We start from the raw sequence: 21,969 nt of genomic DNA on the forward strand, positions 1-21,969 counted from the left end.
GCGCCGTCATATGGACCACGACCCGAGCGGCAGCGAGCGGCAGTCGAGCAAAGTCGGGCCAAGTCGGGACGGGGACAGGGATAGGAAAGGTGCGAATGCACTGCCAACTACGCAAACACCCGGTGTGAGGCGAGGAAGCTCACATCGCTACCAGTGGCGCCCTCCAGCACGACACTGCCACACCCCGCACAGACCATACGCCGGTCGGCCGCGCGCCAGCCCCCCGCTGGACACCAGGGACGAGATGCGCCTTCCGCGTGTGTCGAAGGTTGCACGCGACAAGCGAATGACAGGAGGTGCAACGAGCAGCTGCGCGTCTCACACACGCGACGGCGCGCCCGCCAATTGGGCAATCGTTCTGCTGGGACGTCGGGCGCGCACTCCGCGCCGTCCTCGAGGAACTCGCTGTTGCGGAAGGAGGTGCTTTCGTCAAATGCGGCCGAAAACTAACATTTTGTGTGTTGGGAGGAGAGCCGAATGCGAATTCTGCCGTGCGCCTACAGTATATGTGTGCCAACGGCCATACCATGTTAAATACACCGGTTCTCGTCCGATCACCGAAGTTAAGCAACATCGGGCCCGGTTAGTACTTGGATGGGTGACCGCCTGGGAACATCGGGTGCTGTTGGCTCTCCCTTCTTTTTTTTTCCTTTTTATGTCGCTACTCCTGCCAGCCCTCTCGCCATACTACCCTTCTGTTAAAAAAAAATAAAAAATAAAAAAAGGAAAAAAAACAAAAAAGCAAAAAACAAAAAAAATGAAAAAATAAATAAATAAAAAATAAAATTAAAAAAAAGAAAAAAAGGTGCTGTTGGCTCCCCTTCCTTTTTTTCCTTTTTATGTCGCTACTCCTGCCAGCCCTCTTGCCATACTACCCTTCTGTTGTGACAAAGACGTTTCCTTAAGCATTTTAAACTACTGTAATGGTGCGAAAACAAAAATAAAATAAAATAAAATAAATATGAGCCAATAAAAATGGTACTTTTGGCTCCCCTGCATTTTTGCTTTTTAAGTCGCTATCCTGCCAGCAGTCGTTTCATACTACCGTTCTGTCATGACAAAGATGCTTTCTTAAGCATTTTAAACTAATGCAACGGTACGATAATGCGGTAATTAACTCAGTTTGAGGGAGAATGTGCTAACGAAGTTTGCCGGGAAGTCTTTGAAAACGATAAAACAGCACGAATCTGCCCTGAAATGCGTCAGCGCCTATTGTTGTGCTGCACCGTAAAGTTCCAAATTTGATTTGTAATCATAAATTTTTTCTTTAGTCGCGTCGTCTAGTCCCGCAGACGTTTGTCGTGCTTGCGCCGTCATATGGACCACGACCCGAGCGGCAGCGAGCGGCAGTCGAGCAAAGTCGGGCCAAGTCGGGACGGGGACAGGGATAGGAAAGGTGCGAATGCACTGCCAACTACGCAAACACCCGGTGTGAGGCGAGGAAGCTCACATCGCTACCAGTGGCGCCCTCCAGCACGACACTGCCACACCCCGCACAGACCATACGCCGGTCGGCCGCGCGCCAGCCCCCCGCTGGACACCAGGGACGAGATGCGCCTTCCGCGTGTGTCGAAGGTTGCACGCGACAAGCGAATGACAGGAGGTGCAACGAGCAGCTGCGCGTCTCACACACGCGACGGCGCGCCCGCCAATTGGGCAATCGTTCTGCTGGGACGTCGGGCGCGCACTCCGCGCCGTCCTCGAGGAACTCGCTGTTGCGGAAGGAGGTGCTTTCGTCAAATGCGGCCGAAAACTAACATTTTGTGTGTTGGGAGGAGAGCCGAATGCGAATTCTGCCGTGCGCCTACAGTATATGTGTGCCAACGGCCATACCATGTTAAATACACCGGTTCTCGTCCGATCACCGAAGTTAAGCAACATCGGGCCCGGTTAGTACTTGGATGGGTGACCGCCTGGGAACATCGGGTGCTGTTGGCTCTCCCTTCTTTTTTTTTCCTTTTTATGTCGCTACTCCTGCCAGCCCTCTCGCCATACTACCCTTCTGTTAAAAAAAAATAAAAAATAAAAAAAGGAAAAAAAACAAAAAAGCAAAAAACAAAAAAAATGAAAAAATAAATAAATAAAAAATAAATTAAAAAAAAGAAAAAAAGGTGCTGTTGGCTCCCCTTCCTTTTTTTTCCTTTTTATGTCGCTACTCCTGCCAGCCCTCTTGCCATACTACCCTTCTGTTGTGACAAAGACGTTTCCTTAAGCATTTTAAACTACTGTAATGGTGCGAAAACAAAAATAAAATAAAATAAAATAAATATGAGCCAATAAAAATGGTACTTTTGGCTCCCCTGCATTTTTGCTTTTTAAGTCGCTATCCTGCCAGCAGTCGTTTCATACTACCTTTCTGTCATGACAAAGATGCTTTCTTAAGCATTTTAAACTAATGCAACGGTACGATAATGCGGTAATTAACTCAGTTTGAGGGAGAATGTGCTAACGAAGTTTGCCGGGAAGTCTTTGAAAACGATAAAACAGCACGAATCTGCCCTGAAATGCGTCAGCGCCTATTGTTGTGCTGCACCGTAAAGTTCCAAATTTGATTTGTAATCATAAATTTTTTCTTTAGTCGCGTCGTCTAGTCCCGCAGACGTTTGTCGTGCTTGCGCCGTCATATGGACCACGACCCGAGCGGCAGCGAGCGGCAGTCGAGCAAAGTCGGGCCAAGTCGGGACGGGGACAGGGATAGGAAAGGTGCGAATGCACTGCCAACTACGCAAACACCCGGTGTGAGGCGAGGAAGCTCACATCGCTACCAGTGGCGCCCTCCAGCACGACACTGCCACACCCCGCACAGACCATACGCCGGTCGGCCGCGCGCCAGCCCCCCGCTGGACACCAGGGACGAGATGCGCCTTCCGCGTGTGTCGAAGGTTGCACGCGACAAGCGAATGACAGGAGGTGCAACGAGCAGCTGCGCGTCTCACACACGCGACGGCGCGCCCGCCAATTGGGCAATCGTTCTGCTGGGACGTCGGGCGCGCACTCCGCGCCGTCCTCGAGGAACTCGCTGTTGCGGAAGGAGGTGCTTTCGTCAAATGCGGCCGAAAACTAACATTTTGTGTGTTGGGAGGAGAGCCGAATGCGAATTCTGCCGTGCGCCTACAGTATATGTGTGCCAACGGCCATACCATGTTAAATACACCGGTTCTCGTCCGATCACCGAAGTTAAGCAACATCGGGCCCGGTTAGTACTTGGATGGGTGACCGCCTGGGAACATCGGGTGCTGTTGGCTCTCCCTTCTTTTTTTTTCCTTTTTATGTCGCTACTCCTGCCAGCCCTCTCGCCATACTACCCTTCTGTTAAAAAAAAATAAAAAATAAAAAAAGGAAAAAAAACAAAAAAGCAAAAAACAAAAAAAATGAAAAAATAAATAAATAAAAAATAAATTAAAAAAAAGAAAAAAAGGTGCTGTTGGCTCCCCTTCCTTTTTTTTCCTTTTTATGTCGCTACTCCTGCCAGCCCTCTTGCCATACTACCCTTCTGTTGTGACAAAGACGTTTCCTTAAGCATTTTAAACTACTGTAATGGTGCGAAAACAAAAATAAAATAAAATAAAATAAATATGAGCCAATAAAAATGGTACTTTTGGCTCCCCTGCATTTTTGCTTTTTAAGTCGCTATCCTGCCAGCAGTCGTTTCATACTACCTTTCTGTCATGACAAAGATGCTTTCTTAAGCATTTTAAACTAATGCAACGGTACGATAATGCGGTAATTAACTCAGTTTGAGGGAGAATGTGCTAACGAAGTTTGCCGGGAAGTCTTTGAAAACGATAAAACAGCACGAATCTGCCCTGAAATGCGTCAGCGCCTATTGTTGTGCTGCACCGTAAAGTTCCAAATTTGATTTGTAATCATAAATTTTTTCTTTAGTCGCGTCGTCTAGTCCCGCAGACGTTTGTCGTGCTTGCGCCGTCATATGGACCACGACCCGAGCGGCAGCGAGCGGCAGTCGAGCAAAGTCGGGCCAAGTCGGGACGGGGACAGGGATAGGAAAGGTGCGAATGCACTGCCAACTACGCAAACACCCGGTGTGAGGCGAGGAAGCTCACATCGCTACCAGTGGCGCCCTCCAGCACGACACTGCCACACCCCGCACAGACCATACGCCGGTCGGCCGCGCGCCAGCCCCCCGCTGGACACCAGGGACGAGATGCGCCTTCCGCGTGTGTCGAAGGTTGCACGCGACAAGCGAATGACAGGAGGTGCAACGAGCAGCTGCGCGTCTCACACACGCGACGGCGCGCCCGCCAATTGGGCAATCGTTCTGCTGGGACGTCGGGCGCGCACTCCGCGCCGTCCTCGAGGAACTCGCTGTTGCGGAAGGAGGTGCTTTCGTCAAATGCGGCCGAAAACTAACATTTTGTGTGTTGGGAGGAGAGCCGAATGCGAATTCTGCCGTGCGCCTACAGTATATGTGTGCCAACGGCCATACCATGTTAAATACACCGGTTCTCGTCCGATCACCGAAGTTAAGCAACATCGGGCCCGGTTAGTACTTGGATGGGTGACCGCCTGGGAACATCGGGTGCTGTTGGCTCTCCCTTCTTTTTTTTTCCTTTTTATGTCGCTACTCCTGCCAGCCCTCTCGCCATACTACCCTTCTGTTAAAAAAAAATAAAAAATAAAAAAAGGAAAAAAAACAAAAAAGCAAAAAACAAAAAAAATGAAAAAATAAATAAATAAAAAATAAATTAAAAAAAAGAAAAAAAGGTGCTGTTGGCTCCCCTTCCTTTTTTTTCCTTTTTATGTCGCTACTCCTGCCAGCCCTCTTGCCATACTACCCTTCTGTTGTGACAAAGACGTTTCCTTAAGCATTTTAAACTACTGTAATGGTGCGAAAACAAAAATAAAATAAAATAAAATAAATATGAGCCAATAAAAATGGTACTTTTGGCTCCCCTGCATTTTTGCTTTTTAAGTCGCTATCCTGCCAGCAGTCGTTTCATACTACCTTTCTGTCATGACAAAGATGCTTTCTTAAGCATTTTAAACTAATGCAACGGTACGATAATGCGGTAATTAACTCAGTTTGAGGGAGAATGTGCTAACGAAGTTTGCCGGGAAGTCTTTGAAAACGATAAAACAGCACGAATCTGCCCTGAAATGCGTCAGCGCCTATTGTTGTGCTGCACCGTAAAGTTCCAAATTTGATTTGTAATCATAAATTTTTTCTTTAGTCGCGTCGTCTAGTCCCGCAGACGTTTGTCGTGCTTGCGCCGTCATATGGACCACGACCCGAGCGGCAGCGAGCGGCAGTCGAGCAAAGTCGGGCCAAGTCGGGACGGGGACAGGGATAGGAAAGGTGCGAATGCACTGCCAACTACGCAAACACCCGGTGTGAGGCGAGGAAGCTCACATCGCTACCAGTGGCGCCCTCCAGCACGACACTGCCACACCCCGCACAGACCATACGCCGGTCGGCCGCGCGCCAGCCCCCCGCTGGACACCAGGGACGAGATGCGCCTTCCGCGTGTGTCGAAGGTTGCACGCGACAAGCGAATGACAGGAGGTGCAACGAGCAGCTGCGCGTCTCACACACGCGACGGCGCGCCCGCCAATTGGGCAATCGTTCTGCTGGGACGTCGGGCGCGCACTCCGCGCCGTCCTCGAGGAACTCGCTGTTGCGGAAGGAGGTGCTTTCGTCAAATGCGGCCGAAAACTAACATTTTGTGTGTTGGGAGGAGAGCCGAATGCGAATTCTGCCGTGCGCCTACAGTATATGTGTGCCAACGGCCATACCATGTTAAATACACCGGTTCTCGTCCGATCACCGAAGTTAAGCAACATCGGGCCCGGTTAGTACTTGGATGGGTGACCGCCTGGGAACATCGGGTGCTGTTGGCTCTCCCTTCTTTTTTTTTCCTTTTTATGTCGCTACTCCTGCCAGCCCTCTCGCCATACTACCCTTCTGTTAAAAAAAAATAAAAAATAAAAAAAGGAAAAAAAACAAAAAAGCAAAAAACAAAAAAAATGAAAAAATAAATAAATAAAAAATAAATTAAAAAAAAGAAAAAAAGGTGCTGTTGGCTCCCCTTCCTTTTTTTTCCTTTTTATGTCGCTACTCCTGCCAGCCCTCTTGCCATACTACCCTTCTGTTGTGACAAAGACGTTTCCTTAAGCATTTTAAACTACTGTAATGGTGCGAAAACAAAAATAAAATAAAATAAAATAAATATGAGCCAATAAAAATGGTACTTTTGGCTCCCCTGCATTTTTGCTTTTTAAGTCGCTATCCTGCCAGCAGTCGTTTCATACTACCTTTCTGTCATGACAAAGATGCTTTCTTAAGCATTTTAAACTAATGCAACGGTACGATAATGCGGTAATTAACTCAGTTTGAGGGAGAATGTGCTAACGAAGTTTGCCGGGAAGTCTTTGAAAACGATAAAACAGCACGAATCTGCCCTGAAATGCGTCAGCGCCTATTGTTGTGCTGCACCGTAAAGTTCCAAATTTGATTTGTAATCATAAATTTTTTCTTTAGTCGCGTCGTCTAGTCCCGCAGACGTTTGTCGTGCTTGCGCCGTCATATGGACCACGACCCGAGCGGCAGCGAGCGGCAGTCGAGCAAAGTCGGGCCAAGTCGGGACGGGGACAGGGATAGGAAAGGTGCGAATGCACTGCCAACTACGCAAACACCCGGTGTGAGGCGAGGAAGCTCACATCGCTACCAGTGGCGCCCTCCAGCACGACACTGCCACACCCCGCACAGACCATACGCCGGTCGGCCGCGCGCCAGCCCCCCGCTGGACACCAGGGACGAGATGCGCCTTCCGCGTGTGTCGAAGGTTGCACGCGACAAGCGAATGACAGGAGGTGCAACGAGCAGCTGCGCGTCTCACACACGCGACGGCGCGCCCGCCAATTGGGCAATCGTTCTGCTGGGACGTCGGGCGCGCACTCCGCGCCGTCCTCGAGGAACTCGCTGTTGCGGAAGGAGGTGCTTTCGTCAAATGCGGCCGAAAACTAACATTTTGTGTGTTGGGAGGAGAGCCGAATGCGAATTCTGCCGTGCGCCTACAGTATATGTGTGCCAACGGCCATACCATGTTAAATACACCGGTTCTCGTCCGATCACCGAAGTTAAGCAACATCGGGCCCGGTTAGTACTTGGATGGGTGACCGCCTGGGAACATCGGGTGCTGTTGGCTCTCCCTTCTTTTTTTTTCCTTTTTATGTCGCTACTCCTGCCAGCCCTCTCGCCATACTACCCTTCTGTTAAAAAAAAATAAAAAATAAAAAAAGGAAAAAAAACAAAAAAGCAAAAAACAAAAAAAATGAAAAAATAAATAAATAAAAAATAAATTAAAAAAAAGAAAAAAAGGTGCTGTTGGCTCCCCTTCCTTTTTTTTCCTTTTTATGTCGCTACTCCTGCCAGCCCTCTTGCCATACTACCCTTCTGTTGTGACAAAGACGTTTCCTTAAGCATTTTAAACTACTGTAATGGTGCGAAAACAAAAATAAAATAAAATAAAATAAATATGAGCCAATAAAAATGGTACTTTTGGCTCCCCTGCATTTTTGCTTTTTAAGTCGCTATCCTGCCAGCAGTCGTTTCATACTACCTTTCTGTCATGACAAAGATGCTTTCTTAAGCATTTTAAACTAATGCAACGGTACGATAATGCGGTAATTAACTCAGTTTGAGGGAGAATGTGCTAACGAAGTTTGCCGGGAAGTCTTTGAAAACGATAAAACAGCACGAATCTGCCCTGAAATGCGTCAGCGCCTATTGTTGTGCTGCACCGTAAAGTTCCAAATTTGATTTGTAATCATAAATTTTTTCTTTAGTCGCGTCGTCTAGTCCCGCAGACGTTTGTCGTGCTTGCGCCGTCATATGGACCACGACCCGAGCGGCAGCGAGCGGCAGTCGAGCAAAGTCGGGCCAAGTCGGGACGGGGACAGGGATAGGAAAGGTGCGAATGCACTGCCAACTACGCAAACACCCGGTGTGAGGCGAGGAAGCTCACATCGCTACCAGTGGCGCCCTCCAGCACGACACTGCCACACCCCGCACAGACCATACGCCGGTCGGCCGCGCGCCAGCCCCCCGCTGGACACCAGGGACGAGATGCGCCTTCCGCGTGTGTCGAAGGTTGCACGCGACAAGCGAATGACAGGAGGTGCAACGAGCAGCTGCGCGTCTCACACACGCGACGGCGCGCCCGCCAATTGGGCAATCGTTCTGCTGGGACGTCGGGCGCGCACTCCGCGCCGTCCTCGAGGAACTCGCTGTTGCGGAAGGAGGTGCTTTCGTCAAATGCGGCCGAAAACTAACATTTTGTGTGTTGGGAGGAGAGCCGAATGCGAATTCTGCCGTGCGCCTACAGTATATGTGTGCCAACGGCCATACCATGTTAAATACACCGGTTCTCGTCCGATCACCGAAGTTAAGCAACATCGGGCCCGGTTAGTACTTGGATGGGTGACCGCCTGGGAACATCGGGTGCTGTTGGCTCTCCCTTCTTTTTTTTTCCTTTTTATGTCGCTACTCCTGCCAGCCCTCTCGCCATACTACCCTTCTGTTAAAAAAAAATAAAAAATAAAAAAAGGAAAAAAAACAAAAAAGCAAAAAACAAAAAAAATGAAAAAATAAATAAATAAAAAATAAATTAAAAAAAAGAAAAAAAGGTGCTGTTGGCTCCCCTTCCTTTTTTTTCCTTTTTATGTCGCTACTCCTGCCAGCCCTCTTGCCATACTACCCTTCTGTTGTGACAAAGACGTTTCCTTAAGCATTTTAAACTACTGTAATGGTGCGAAAACAAAAATAAAATAAAATAAAATAAATATGAGCCAATAAAAATGGTACTTTTGGCTCCCCTGCATTTTTGCTTTTTAAGTCGCTATCCTGCCAGCAGTCGTTTCATACTACCTTTCTGTCATGACAAAGATGCTTTCTTAAGCATTTTAAACTAATGCAACGGTACGATAATGCGGTAATTAACTCAGTTTGAGGGAGAATGTGCTAACGAAGTTTGCCGGGAAGTCTTTGAAAACGATAAAACAGCACGAATCTGCCCTGAAATGCGTCAGCGCCTATTGTTGTGCTGCACCGTAAAGTTCCAAATTTGATTTGTAATCATAAATTTTTTCTTTAGTCGCGTCGTCTAGTCCCGCAGACGTTTGTCGTGCTTGCGCCGTCATATGGACCACGACCCGAGCGGCAGCGAGCGGCAGTCGAGCAAAGTCGGGCCAAGTCGGGACGGGGACAGGGATAGGAAAGGTGCGAATGCACTGCCAACTACGCAAACACCCGGTGTGAGGCGAGGAAGCTCACATCGCTACCAGTGGCGCCCTCCAGCACGACACTGCCACACCCCGCACAGACCATACGCCGGTCGGCCGCGCGCCAGCCCCCCGCTGGACACCAGGGACGAGATGCGCCTTCCGCGTGTGTCGAAGGTTGCACGCGACAAGCGAATGACAGGAGGTGCAACGAGCAGCTGCGCGTCTCACACACGCGACGGCGCGCCCGCCAATTGGGCAATCGTTCTGCTGGGACGTCGGGCGCGCACTCCGCGCCGTCCTCGAGGAACTCGCTGTTGCGGAAGGAGGTGCTTTCGTCAAATGCGGCCGAAAACTAACATTTTGTGTGTTGGGAGGAGAGCCGAATGCGAATTCTGCCGTGCGCCTACAGTATATGTGTGCCAACGGCCATACCATGTTAAATACACCGGTTCTCGTCCGATCACCGAAGTTAAGCAACATCGGGCCCGGTTAGTACTTGGATGGGTGACCGCCTGGGAACATCGGGTGCTGTTGGCTCTCCCTTCTTTTTTTTTCCTTTTTATGTCGCTACTCCTGCCAGCCCTCTCGCCATACTACCCTTCTGTTAAAAAAAAATAAAAAATAAAAAAAGGAAAAAAAACAAAAAAGCAAAAAACAAAAAAAATGAAAAAATAAATAAATAAAAAATAAATTAAAAAAAAGAAAAAAAGGTGCTGTTGGCTCCCCTTCCTTTTTTTTCCTTTTTATGTCGCTACTCCTGCCAGCCCTCTTGCCATACTACCCTTCTGTTGTGACAAAGACGTTTCCTTAAGCATTTTAAACTACTGTAATGGTGCGAAAACAAAAATAAAATAAAATAAAATAAATATGAGCCAATAAAAATGGTACTTTTGGCTCCCCTGCATTTTTGCTTTTTAAGTCGCTATCCTGCCAGCAGTCGTTTCATACTACCTTTCTGTCATGACAAAGATGCTTTCTTAAGCATTTTAAACTAATGCAACGGTACGATAATGCGGTAATTAACTCAGTTTGAGGGAGAATGTGCTAACGAAGTTTGCCGGGAAGTCTTTGAAAACGATAAAACAGCACGAATCTGCCCTGAAATGCGTCAGCGCCTATTGTTGTGCTGCACCGTAAAGTTCCAAATTTGATTTGTAATCATAAATTTTTTCTTTAGTCGCGTCGTCTAGTCCCGCAGACGTTTGTCGTGCTTGCGCCGTCATATGGACCACGACCCGAGCGGCAGCGAGCGGCAGTCGAGCAAAGTCGGGCCAAGTCGGGACGGGGACAGGGATAGGAAAGGTGCGAATGCACTGCCAACTACGCAAACACCCGGTGTGAGGCGAGGAAGCTCACATCGCTACCAGTGGCGCCCTCCAGCACGACACTGCCACACCCCGCACAGACCATACGCCGGTCGGCCGCGCGCCAGCCCCCCGCTGGACACCAGGGACGAGATGCGCCTTCCGCGTGTGTCGAAGGTTGCACGCGACAAGCGAATGACAGGAGGTGCAACGAGCAGCTGCGCGTCTCACACACGCGACGGCGCGCCCGCCAATTGGGCAATCGTTCTGCTGGGACGTCGGGCGCGCACTCCGCGCCGTCCTCGAGGAACTCGCTGTTGCGGAAGGAGGTGCTTTCGTCAAATGCGGCCGAAAACTAACATTTTGTGTGTTGGGAGGAGAGCCGAATGCGAATTCTGCCGTGCGCCTACAGTATATGTGTGCCAACGGCCATACCATGTTAAATACACCGGTTCTCGTCCGATCACCGAAGTTAAGCAACATCGGGCCCGGTTAGTACTTGGATGGGTGACCGCCTGGGAACATCGGGTGCTGTTGGCTCTCCCTTCTTTTTTTTTCCTTTTTATGTCGCTACTCCTGCCAGCCCTCTCGCCATACTACCCTTCTGTTAAAAAAAAATAAAAAATAAAAAAAGGAAAAAAAACAAAAAAGCAAAAAACAAAAAAAATGAAAAAATAAATAAATAAAAAATAAATTAAAAAAAAGAAAAAAAGGTGCTGTTGGCTCCCCTTCCTTTTTTTTCCTTTTTATGTCGCTACTCCTGCCAGCCCTCTTGCCATACTACCCTTCTGTTGTGACAAAGACGTTTCCTTAAGCATTTTAAACTACTGTAATGGTGCGAAAACAAAAATAAAATAAAATAAAATAAATATGAGCCAATAAAAATGGTACTTTTGGCTCCCCTGCATTTTTGCTTTTTAAGTCGCTATCCTGCCAGCAGTCGTTTCATACTACCTTTCTGTCATGACAAAGATGCTTTCTTAAGCATTTTAAACTAATGCAACGGTACGATAATGCGGTAATTAACTCAGTTTGAGGGAGAATGTGCTAACGAAGTTTGCCGGGAAGTCTTTGAAAACGATAAAACAGCACGAATCTGCCCTGAAATGCGTCAGCGCCTATTGTTGTGCTGCACCGTAAAGTTCCAAATTTGATTTGTAATCATAAATTTTTTCTTTAGTCGCGTCGTCTAGTCCCGCAGACGTTTGTCGTGCTTGCGCCGTCATATGGACCACGACCCGAGCGGCAGCGAGCGGCAGTCGAGCAAAGTCGGGCCAAGTCGGGACGGGGACAGGGATAGGAAAGGTGCGAATGCACTGCCAACTACGCAAACACCCGGTGTGAGGCGAGGAAGCTCACATCGCTACCAGTGGCGCCCTCCAGCACGACACTGCCACACCCCGCACAGACCATACGCCGGTCGGCCGCGCGCCAGCCCCCCGCTGGACACCAGGGACGAGATGCGCCTTCCGCGTGTGTCGAAGGTTGCACGCGACAAGCGAATGACAGGAGGTGCAACGAGCAGCTGCGCGTCTCACACACGCGACGGCGCGCCCGCCAATTGGGCAATCGTTCTGCTGGGACGTCGGGCGCGCACTCCGCGCCGTCCTCGAGGAACTCGCTGTTGCGGAAGGAGGTGCTTTCGTCAAATGCGGCCGAAAACTAACATTTTGTGTGTTGGGAGGAGAGCCGAATGCGAATTCTGCCGTGCGCCTACAGTATATGTGTGCCAACGGCCATACCATGTTAAATACACCGGTTCTCGTCCGATCACCGAAGTTAAGCAACATCGGGCCCGGTTAGTACTTGGATGGGTGACCGCCTGGGAACATCGGGTGCTGTTGGCTCTCCCTTCTTTTTTTTTCCTTTTTATGTCGCTACTCCTGCCAGCCCTCTCGCCATACTACCCTTCTGTTAAAAAAAAATAAAAAATAAAAAAAGGAAAAAAAACAAAAAAGCAAAAAACAAAAAAAATGAAAAAATAAATAAATAAAAAATAAATTAAAAAAAAGAAAAAAAGGTGCTGTTGGCTCCCCTTCCTTTTTTTTCCTTTTTATGTCGCTACTCCTGCCAGCCCTCTTGCCATACTACCCTTCTGTTGTGACAAAGACGTTTCCTTAAGCATTTTAAACTACTGTAATGGTGCGAAAACAAAAATAAAATAAAATAAAATAAATATGAGCCAATAAAAATGGTACTTTTGGCTCCCCTGCATTTTTGCTTTTTAAGTCGCTATCCTGCCAGCAGTCGTTTCATACTACCTTTCTGTCATGACAAAGATGCTTTCTTAAGCATTTTAAACTAATGCAACGGTACGATAATGCGGTAATTAACTCAGTTTGAGGGAGAATGTGCTAACGAAGTTTGCCGGGAAGTCTTTGAAAACGATAAAACAGCACGAATCTGCCCTGAAATGCGTCAGCGCCTATTGTTGTGCTGCACCGTAAAGTTCCAAATTTGATTTGTAATCATAAATTTTTTCTTTAGTCGCGTCGTCTAGTCCCGCAGACGTTTGTCGTGCTTGCGCCGTCATATGGACCACGACCCGAGCGGCAGCGAGCGGCAGTCGAGCAAAGTCGGGCCAAGTCGGGACGGGGACAGGGATAGGAAAGGTGCGAATGCACTGCCAACTACGCAAACACCCGGTGTGAGGCGAGGAAGCTCACATCGCTACCAGTGGCGCCCTCCAGCACGACACTGCCACACCCCGCACAGACCATACGCCGGTCGGCCGCGCGCCAGCCCCCCGCTGGACACCAGGGACGAGATGCGCCTTCCGCGTGTGTCGAAGGTTGCACGCGACAAGCGAATGACAGGAGGTGCAACGAGCAGCTGCGCGTCTCACACACGCGACGGCGCGCCCGCCAATTGGGCAATCGTTCTGCTGGGACGTCGGGCGCGCACTCCGCGCCGTCCTCGAGGAACTCGCTGTTGCGGAAGGAGGTGCTTTCGTCAAATGCGGCCGAAAACTAACATTTTGTGTGTTGGGAGGAGAGCCGAATGCGAATTCTGCCGTGCGCCTACAGTATATGTGTGCCAACGGCCATACCATGTTAAATACACCGGTTCTCGTCCGATCACCGAAGTTAAGCAACATCGGGCCCGGTTAGTACTTGGATGGGTGACCGCCTGGGAACATCGGGTGCTGTTGGCTCTCCCTTCTTTTTTTTTCCTTTTTATGTCGCTACTCCTGCCAGCCCTCTCGCCATACTACCCTTCTGTTAAAAAAAATAAAAAATAAAAAAAGGAAAAAAAAACAAAAAAGCAAAAAACAAAAAAAATGAAAAAATAAATAAATAAAAAATAAATTAAAAAAAAGAAAAAAAGGTGCTGTTGACTCCCCTTCCTTTTTTTTCCTTTTTATGTCGCTACTCCTGCCAGCCCTCTTGCCATACTACCCTTCTGTTGTGACAAAGACGTTTCCTTAAGCATTTTAAACTACTGTAATGGTGCGAAAACAAAAATAAAATAAAATAAAATAAATATGAGCCAATAAAAATGGTACTTTTGGCTCCCCTGCATTTTTGCTTTTTAAGTCGCTATCCTGCCAGCAGTCGTTTCATACTACCTTTCTGTCATGACAAAGATGCTTTCTTAAGCATTTTAAACTAATGCAACGGTACGATAATGCGGTAATTAACTCAGTTTGAGGGAGAATGTGCTAACGAAGTTTGCCGGGAAGTCTTTGAAAACGATAAAACAGCACGAATCTGCCCTGAAATGCGTCAGCGCCTATTGTTGTGCTGCACCGTAAAGTTCCAAATTTGATTTGTAATCATAAATTTTTTCTTTAGTCGCGTCGTCTAGTCCCGCAGACGTTTGTCGTGCTTGCGCCGTCATATGGACCACGACCCGAGCGGCAGCGAGCGGCAGTCGAGCAAAGTCGGGCCAAGTCGGGACGGGGACAGGGATAGGAAAGGTGCGAATGCACTGCCAACTACGCAAACACCCGGTGTGAGGCGAGGAAGCTCACATCGCTACCAGTGGCGCCCTCCAGCACGACACTGCCACACCCCGCACAGACCATACGCCGGTCGGCCGCGCGCCAGCCCCCCGCTGGACACCAGGGACGAGATGCGCCTTCCGCGTGTGTCGAAGGTTGCACGCGACAAGCGAATGACAGGAGGTGCAACGAGCAGCTGCGCGTCTCACACACGCGACGGCGCGCCCGCCAATTGGGCAATCGTTCTGCTGGGACGTCGGGCGCGCACTCCGCGCCGTCCTCGAGGAACTCGCTGTTGCGGAAGGAGGTGCTTTCGTCAAATGCGGCCGAAAACTAACATTTTGTGTGTTGGGAGGAGAGCCGAATGCGAATTCTGCCGTGCGCCTACAGTATATGTGTGCCAACGGCCATACCATGTTAAATACACCGGTTCTCGTCCGATCACCGAAGTTAAGCAACATCGGGCCCGGTTAGTACTTGGATGGGTGACCGCCTGGGAACATCGGGTGCTGTTGGCTCTCCATTCTTTTTTTTTCCTTTTTATGTCGCTACTCCTGCCAGCCCTCTCGCCATACTACCCTTCTGTTAAAAAAAAATAAAAAATAAAAAAAAGGAAAAAAAACAAAAAAGCAAAAAACAAAAAAATGAAAAAATAAATAAATAAAAAATAAATTAAAAAAAAGAAAAAAAGGTGCTGTTGGCTCCCCTTCCTTTTTTTCCTTTTTATGTCGCTACTCCTGCCAGCCCTCTTGCCATACTACCCTTCTGTTGTGACAAAGACGTTTCCTTAAGCATTTTAAACTACTGTAATGGTGCGAAAACAAAAATAAAATAAAATAAAATAAATATGAGCCAATAAAAATGGTACTTTTGGCTCCCCTGCATTTTTGCTTTTTAAGTCGCTATCCTGCCAGCAGTCGTTTCATACTACCGTTCTGTCATGACAAAGATGCTTTCTTAAGCATTTTAAACTAATGCAACGGTACGATAATGCGGTAATTAACTCAGTTTGAGGGAGAATGTGCTAACGAAGTTTGCCGGGAAGTCTTTGAAAACGATAAAACAGCACGAATCTGCCCTGAAATGCGTCAGCGCCTATTGTTGTGCTGCACCGTAAAGTTCCAAATTTGATTTGTAATCATAAATTTTTTCTTTAGTCGCGTCGTCTAGTCCCGCAGACGTTTGTCGTGCTTGCGCCGTCATATGGACCACGACCCGAGCGGCAGCGAGCGGCAGTCGAGCAAAGTCGGGCCAAGTCGGGACGGGGACAGGGATAGGAAAGGTGCGAATGCACTGCCAACTACGCAAACACCCGGTGTGAGGCGAGGAAGCTCACATCGCTACCAGTGGCGCCCTCCAGCACGACACTGCCACACCCCGCACAGACCATACGCCGGTCGGCCGCGCGCCAGCCCCCCGCTGGACACCAGGGACGAGATGCGCCTTCCGCGTGTGTCGAAGGTTGCACGCGACAAGCGAATGACAGGAGGTGCAACGAGCAGCTGCGCGTCTCACACACGCGACGGCGCGCCCGCCAATTGGGCAATCGTTCTGCTGGGACGTCGGGCGCGCACTCCGCGCCGTCCTCGAGGAACTCGCTGTTGCGGAAGGAGGTGCTTTCGTCAAATGCGGCCGAAAACTAACATTTTGTGTGTTGGGAGGAGAGCCGAATGCGAATTCTGCCGTGCGCCTACAGTATATGTGTGCCAACGGCCATACCATGTTAAATACACCGGTTCTCGTCCGATCACCGAAGTTAAGCAACATCGGGCCCGGTTAGTACTTGGATGGGTGACCGCCTGGGAACATCGGGTGCTGTTGGCTCTCCATTCTTTTTTTTTCCTTTTTATGTCGCTACTCCTGCCAGCCCTCTCGCCATACTACCCTTCTGTTAAAAAAAAATAAAAAATAAAAAAAAGGAAAAAAAACAAAAAAGCAAAAAACAAAAAAATGAAAAAATAAATAAATAAAAAATAAATTAAAAAAAAGAAAAAAAGGTGCTGTTGGCTCCCCTTCCTTTTTTTCCTTTTTATGTCGCTACTCCTGCCAGCCCTCTTGCCATACTACCCTTCTGTTGTGACAAAGACGTTTCCTTAAGCATTTTAAACTACTGTAATGGTGCGAAAACAAAAATAAAATAAAATAAAATAAATATGAGCCAATAAAAATGGTACTTTTGGCTCCCCTGCATTTTTGCTTTTTAAGTCGCTATCCTGCCAGCAGTCGTTTCATACTACCGTTCTGTCATGACAAAGATGCTTTCTTAAGCATTTTAAACTAATGCAACGGTACGATAATGCGGTAATTAACTCAGTTTGAGGGAGAATGTGCTAACGAAGTTTGCCGGGAAGTCTTTGAAAACGATAAAACAGCACGAATCTGCCCTGAAATGCGTCAGCGCCTATTGTTGTGCTGCACCGTAAAGTTCCAAATTTGATTTGTAATCATAAATTTTTTCTTTAGTCGCGTCGTCTAGTCCCGCAGACGTTTGTCGTGCTTGCGCCGTCATATGGACCACGACCCGAGCGGCAGCGAGCGGCAGTCGAGCAAAGTCGGGCCAAGTCGGGACGGGGACAGGGATAGGAAAGGTGCGAATGCACTGCCAACTACGCAAACACCCGGTGTGAGGCGAGGAAGCTCACATCGCTACCAGTGGCGCCCTCCAGCACGACACTGCCACACCCCGCACAGACCATACGCCGGTCGGCCGCGCGCCAGCCCCCCGCTGGACACCAGGGACGAGATGCGCCTTCCGCGTGTGTCGAAGGTTGCACGCGACAAGCGAATGACAGGAGGTGCAACGAGCAGCTGCGCGTCTCACACACGCGACGGCGCGCCCGCCAATTGGGCAATCGTTCTGCTGGGACGTCGGGCGCGCACTCCGCGCCGTCCTCGAGGAACTCGCTGTTGCGGAAGGAGGTGCTTTCGTCAAATGCGGCCGAAAACTAACATTTTGTGTGTTGGGAGGAGAGCCGAATGCGAATTCTGCCGTGCGCCTACAGTATATGTGTGCCAACGGCCATACCATGTTAAATACACCGGTTCTCGTCCGATCACCGAAGTTAAGCAACATCGGGCCCGGTTAGTACTTGGATGGGTGACCGCCTGGGAACATCGGGTGCTGTTGGCTCTCCCTTCTTTTTTTTTCCTTTTTATGTCGCTACTCCTGCCAGCCCTCTCGCCATACTACCCTTCTGTTAAAAAAAATAAAAAATAAAAAAAGGAAAAAAAAACAAAAAAGCAAAAAACAAAAAAAATGAAAAAATAAATAAATAAAAAATAAATTAAAAAAAAGAAAAAAAGGTGCTGTTGACTCCCCTTCCTTTTTTTTCCTTTTTATGTCGCTACTCCTGCCAGCCCTCTTGCCATACTACCCTTCTGTTGTGACAAAGACGTTTCCTTAAGCATTTTAAACTACTGTAATGGTGCGAAAACAAAAATAAAATAAAATAAAATAAATATGAGCCAATAAAAATGGTACTTTTGGCTCCCCTGCATTTTTGCTTTTTAAGTCGCTATCCTGCCAGCAGTCGTTTCATACTACCTTTCTGTCATGACAAAGATGCTTTCTTAAGCATTTTAAACTAATGCAACGGTACGATAATGCGGTAATTAACTCAGTTTGAGGGAGAATGTGCTAACGAAGTTTGCCGGGAAGTCTTTGAAAACGATAAAACAGCACGAATCTGCCCTGAAATGCGTCAGCGCCTATTGTTGTGCTGCACCGTAAAGTTCCAAATTTGATTTGTAATCATAAATTTTTTCTTTAGTCGCGTCGTCTAGTCCCGCAGACGTTTGTCGTGCTTGCGCCGTCATATGGACCACGACCCGAGCGGCAGCGAGCGGCAGTCGAGCAAAGTCGGGCCAAGTCGGGACGGGGACAGGGATAGGAAAGGTGCGAATGCACTGCCAACTACGCAAACACCCGGTGTGAGGCGAGGAAGCTCACATCGCTACCAGTGGCGCCCTCCAGCACGACACTGCCACACCCCGCACAGACCATACGCCGGTCGGCCGCGCGCCAGCCCCCCGCTGGACACCAGGGACGAGATGCGCCTTCCGCGTGTGTCGAAGGTTGCACGCGACAAGCGAATGACAGGAGGTGCAACGAGCAGCTGCGCGTCTCACACACGCGACGGCGCGCCCGCCAATTGGGCAATCGTTCTGCTGGGACGTCGGGCGCGCACTCCGCGCCGTCCTCGAGGAACTCGCTGTTGCGGAAGGAGGTGCTTTCGTCAAATGCGGCCGAAAACTAACATTTTGTGTGTTGGGAGGAGAGCCGAATGCGAATTCTGCCGTGCGCCTACAGTATATGTGTGCCAACGGCCATACCATGTTAAATACACCGGTTCTCGTCCGATCACCGAAGTTAAGCAACATCGGGCCCGGTTAGTACTTGGATGGGTGACCGCCTGGGAACATCGGGTGCTGTTGGCTCTCCATTCTTTTTTTTTCCTTTTTATGTCGCTACTCCTGCCAGCCCTCTCGCCATACTACCCTTCTGTTAAAAAAAAATAAAAAATAAAAAAAAGGAAAAAAAACAAAAAAGCAAAAAACAAAAAAATGAAAAAATAAATAAATAAAAAATAAATTAAAAAAAAGAAAAAAAGGTGCTGTTGGCTCCCCTTCCTTTTTTTCCTTTTTATGTCGCTACTCCTGCCAGCCCTCTTGCCATACTACCCTTCTGTTGTGACAAAGACGTTTCCTTAAGCATTTTAAACTACTGTAATGGTGCGAAAACAAAAATAAAATAAAATAAAATAAATATGAGCCAATAAAAATGGTACTTTTGGCTCCCCTGCATTTTTGCTTTTTAAGTCGCTATCCTGCCAGCAGTCGTTTCATACTACCGTTCTGTCATGACAAAGATGCTTTCTTAAGCATTTTAAACTAATGCAACGGTACGATAATGCGGTAATTAACTCAGTTTGAGGGAGAATGTGCTAACGAAGTTTGCCGGGAAGTCTTTGAAAACGATAAAACAGCACGAATCTGCCCTGAAATGCGTCAGCGCCTATTGTTGTGCTGCACCGTAAAGTTCCAAATTTGATTTGTAATCATAAATTTTTTCTTTAGTCGCGTCGTCTAGTCCCGCAGACGTTTGTCGTGCTTGCGCCGTCATATGGACCACGACCCGAGCGGCAGCGAGCGGCAGTCGAGCAAAGTCGGGCCAAGTCGGGACGGGGACAGGGATAGGAAAGGTGCGAATGCACTGCCAACTACGCAAACACCCGGTGTGAGGCGAGGAAGCTCACATCGCTACCAGTGGCGCCCTCCAGCACGACACTGCCACACCCCGCACAGACCATACGCCGGTCGGCCGCGCGCCAGCCCCCCGCTGGACACCAGGGACGAGATGCGCCTTCCGCGTGTGTCGAAGGTTGCACGCGACAAGCGAATGACAGGAGGTGCAACGAGCAGCTGCGCGTCTCACACACGCGACGGCGCGCCCGCCAATTGGGCAATCGTTCTGCTGGGACGTCGGGCGCGCACTCCGCGCCGTCCTCGAGGAACTCGCTGTTGCGGAAGGAGGTGCTTTCGTCAAATGCGGCCGAAAACTAACATTTTGTGTGTTGGGAGGAGAGCCGAATGCGAATTCTGCCGTGCGCCTACAGTATATGTGTGCCAACGGCCATACCATGTTAAATACACCGGTTCTCGTCCGATCACCGAAGTTAAGCAACATCGGGCCCGGTTAGTACTTGGATGGGTGACCGCCTGGGAACATCGGGTGCTGTTGGCTCTCCATTCTTTTTTTTTCCTTTTTATGTCGCTACTCCTGCCAGCCCTCTCGCCATACTACCCTTCTGTTAAAAAAAAATAAAAAATAAAAAAAAGGAAAAAAAACAAAAAAGCAAAAAACAAAAAAATGAAAAAATAAATAAATAAAAAATAAATTAAAAAAAAGAAAAAAAGGTGCTGTTGGCTCCCCTTCCTTTTTTTCCTTTTTATGTCGCTACTCCTGCCAGCCCTCTTGCCATACTACCCTTCTGTTGTGACAAAGACGTTTCCTTAAGCATTTTAAACTACTGTAATGGTGCGAAAACAAAAATAAAATAAAATAAAATAAATATGAGCCAATAAAAATGGTACTTTTGGCTCCCCTGCATTTTTGCTTTTTAAGTCGCTATCCTGCCAGCAGTCGTTTCATACTACCGTTCTGTCATGACAAAGATGCTTTCTTAAGCATTTTAAACTAATGCAACGGTACGATAATGCGGTAATTAACTCAGTTTGAGGGAGAATGTGCTAACGAAGTTTGCCGGGAAGTCTTTGAAAACGATAAAACAGCACGAATCTGCCCTGAAATGCGTCAGCGCCTATTGTTGTGCTGCACCGTAAAGTTCCAAATTTGATTTGTAATCATAAATTTTTTCTTTAGTCGCGTCGTCTAGTCCCGCAGACGTTTGTCGTGCTTGCGCCGTCATATGGACCACGACCCGAGCGGCAGCGAGCGGCAGTCGAGCAAAGTCGGGCCAAGTCGGGACGGGGACAGGGATAGGAAAGGTGCGAATGCACTGCCAACTACGCAAACACCCGGTGTGAGGCGAGGAAGCTCACATCGCTACCAGTGGCGCCCTCCAGCACGACACTGCCACACCCCGCACAGACCATACGCCGGTCGGCCGCGCGCCAGCCCCCCGCTGGACACCAGGGACGAGATGCGCCTTCCGCGTGTGTCGAAGGTTGCACGCGACAAGCGAATGACAGGAGGTGCAACGAGCAGCTGCGCGTCTCACACACGCGACGGCGCGCCCGCCAATTGGGCAATCGTTCTGCTGGGACGTCGGGCGCGCACTCCGCGCCGTCCTCGAGGAACTCGCTGTTGCGGAAGGAGGTGCTTTCGTCAAATGCGGCCGAAAACTAACATTTTGTGTGTTGGGAGGAGAGCCGAATGCGAATTCTGCCGTGCGCCTACAGTATATGTGTGCCAACGGCCATACCATGTTAAATACACCGGTTCTCGTCCGATCACCGAAGTTAAGCAACATCGGGCCCGGTTAGTACTTGGATGGGTGACCGCCTGGGAACATCGGGTGCTGTTGGCTCTCCATTCTTTTTTTTTCCTTTTTATGTCGCTACTCCTGCCAGCCCTCTCGCCATACTACCCTTCTGTTAAAAAAAAATAAAAAATAAAAAAAAGGAAAAAAAACAAAAAAGCAAAAAACAAAAAAATGAAAAAATAAATAAATAAAAAATAAATTAAAAAAAAGAAAAAAAGGTGCTGTTGGCTCCCCTTCCTTTTTTTCCTTTTTATGTCGCTACTCCTGCCAGCCCTCTTGCCATACTACCCTTCTGTTGTGACAAAGACGTTTCCTTAAGCATTTTAAACTACTGTAATGGTGCGAAAACAAAAATAAAATAAAATAAAATAAATATGAGCCAATAAAAATGGTACTTTTGGCTCCCCTGCATTTTTGCTTTTTAAGTCGCTATCCTGCCAGCAGTCGTTTCATACTACCGTTCTGTCATGACAAA

The 21,969-nt window shown here is 48.4% G+C and overlaps 17 non-coding genes across 17 annotated transcripts; all 17 read left to right on the forward strand.

Annotated features, from left to right (window-relative positions):
• The first annotated feature begins 512 nt into the window (after positions 1 to 512).
• Positions 513 to 631, forward strand: LOC126214626 (5S ribosomal RNA). Its single transcript, XR_007542066.1, has one exon. It is a non-coding gene; the product is annotated as a 5S ribosomal RNA (ribosomal RNA).
• Positions 632 to 1,819: 1,188 nt separating this feature from the next.
• On the forward strand, positions 1,820 to 1,938 carry LOC126214627 (5S ribosomal RNA). Its single transcript, XR_007542067.1, has one exon. It is a non-coding gene; the product is annotated as a 5S ribosomal RNA (ribosomal RNA).
• Positions 1,939 to 3,126: 1,188 nt separating this feature from the next.
• Positions 3,127 to 3,245, forward strand: LOC126214628 (5S ribosomal RNA). The gene has a single exon (XR_007542068.1). It is a non-coding gene; the product is annotated as a 5S ribosomal RNA (ribosomal RNA).
• Positions 3,246 to 4,433: 1,188 nt separating this feature from the next.
• LOC126214629 (5S ribosomal RNA) lies at positions 4,434 to 4,552 on the forward strand. The gene has a single exon (XR_007542069.1). It is a non-coding gene; the product is annotated as a 5S ribosomal RNA (ribosomal RNA).
• A 1,188-nt stretch (positions 4,553 to 5,740) lies between these two features.
• Positions 5,741 to 5,859, forward strand: LOC126214630 (5S ribosomal RNA). The gene has a single exon (XR_007542070.1). It is a non-coding gene; the product is annotated as a 5S ribosomal RNA (ribosomal RNA).
• A 1,188-nt stretch (positions 5,860 to 7,047) lies between these two features.
• Positions 7,048 to 7,166, forward strand: LOC126213611 (5S ribosomal RNA). Its single transcript, XR_007541275.1, has one exon. It is a non-coding gene; the product is annotated as a 5S ribosomal RNA (ribosomal RNA).
• A 1,188-nt stretch (positions 7,167 to 8,354) lies between these two features.
• On the forward strand, positions 8,355 to 8,473 carry LOC126213612 (5S ribosomal RNA). The gene has a single exon (XR_007541276.1). It is a non-coding gene; the product is annotated as a 5S ribosomal RNA (ribosomal RNA).
• A 1,188-nt stretch (positions 8,474 to 9,661) lies between these two features.
• LOC126213613 (5S ribosomal RNA) lies at positions 9,662 to 9,780 on the forward strand. Its single transcript, XR_007541277.1, has one exon. It is a non-coding gene; the product is annotated as a 5S ribosomal RNA (ribosomal RNA).
• A 1,188-nt stretch (positions 9,781 to 10,968) lies between these two features.
• LOC126213614 (5S ribosomal RNA) lies at positions 10,969 to 11,087 on the forward strand. The gene has a single exon (XR_007541278.1). It is a non-coding gene; the product is annotated as a 5S ribosomal RNA (ribosomal RNA).
• A 1,188-nt stretch (positions 11,088 to 12,275) lies between these two features.
• On the forward strand, positions 12,276 to 12,394 carry LOC126213615 (5S ribosomal RNA). The gene has a single exon (XR_007541279.1). It is a non-coding gene; the product is annotated as a 5S ribosomal RNA (ribosomal RNA).
• Positions 12,395 to 13,582: 1,188 nt separating this feature from the next.
• Positions 13,583 to 13,701, forward strand: LOC126213617 (5S ribosomal RNA). Its single transcript, XR_007541281.1, has one exon. It is a non-coding gene; the product is annotated as a 5S ribosomal RNA (ribosomal RNA).
• A 1,188-nt stretch (positions 13,702 to 14,889) lies between these two features.
• Positions 14,890 to 15,008, forward strand: LOC126213618 (5S ribosomal RNA). Its single transcript, XR_007541282.1, has one exon. It is a non-coding gene; the product is annotated as a 5S ribosomal RNA (ribosomal RNA).
• A 1,187-nt stretch (positions 15,009 to 16,195) lies between these two features.
• Positions 16,196 to 16,314, forward strand: LOC126213620 (5S ribosomal RNA). Its single transcript, XR_007541283.1, has one exon. It is a non-coding gene; the product is annotated as a 5S ribosomal RNA (ribosomal RNA).
• A 1,187-nt stretch (positions 16,315 to 17,501) lies between these two features.
• LOC126213621 (5S ribosomal RNA) lies at positions 17,502 to 17,620 on the forward strand. Its single transcript, XR_007541284.1, has one exon. It is a non-coding gene; the product is annotated as a 5S ribosomal RNA (ribosomal RNA).
• Positions 17,621 to 18,808: 1,188 nt separating this feature from the next.
• LOC126213622 (5S ribosomal RNA) lies at positions 18,809 to 18,927 on the forward strand. The gene has a single exon (XR_007541285.1). It is a non-coding gene; the product is annotated as a 5S ribosomal RNA (ribosomal RNA).
• A 1,187-nt stretch (positions 18,928 to 20,114) lies between these two features.
• LOC126213623 (5S ribosomal RNA) lies at positions 20,115 to 20,233 on the forward strand. Its single transcript, XR_007541286.1, has one exon. It is a non-coding gene; the product is annotated as a 5S ribosomal RNA (ribosomal RNA).
• Positions 20,234 to 21,420: 1,187 nt separating this feature from the next.
• LOC126213624 (5S ribosomal RNA) lies at positions 21,421 to 21,539 on the forward strand. The gene has a single exon (XR_007541287.1). It is a non-coding gene; the product is annotated as a 5S ribosomal RNA (ribosomal RNA).
• The last annotated feature ends 430 nt before the right edge of the window (positions 21,540 to 21,969 follow it).

This window comes from Schistocerca nitens, chromosome 11 (genome assembly GCF_023898315.1).
Source record: "Schistocerca nitens isolate TAMUIC-IGC-003100 chromosome 11, iqSchNite1.1, whole genome shotgun sequence".
NCBI lineage: Eukaryota > Metazoa > Arthropoda > Insecta > Orthoptera > Acrididae > Schistocerca > Schistocerca nitens.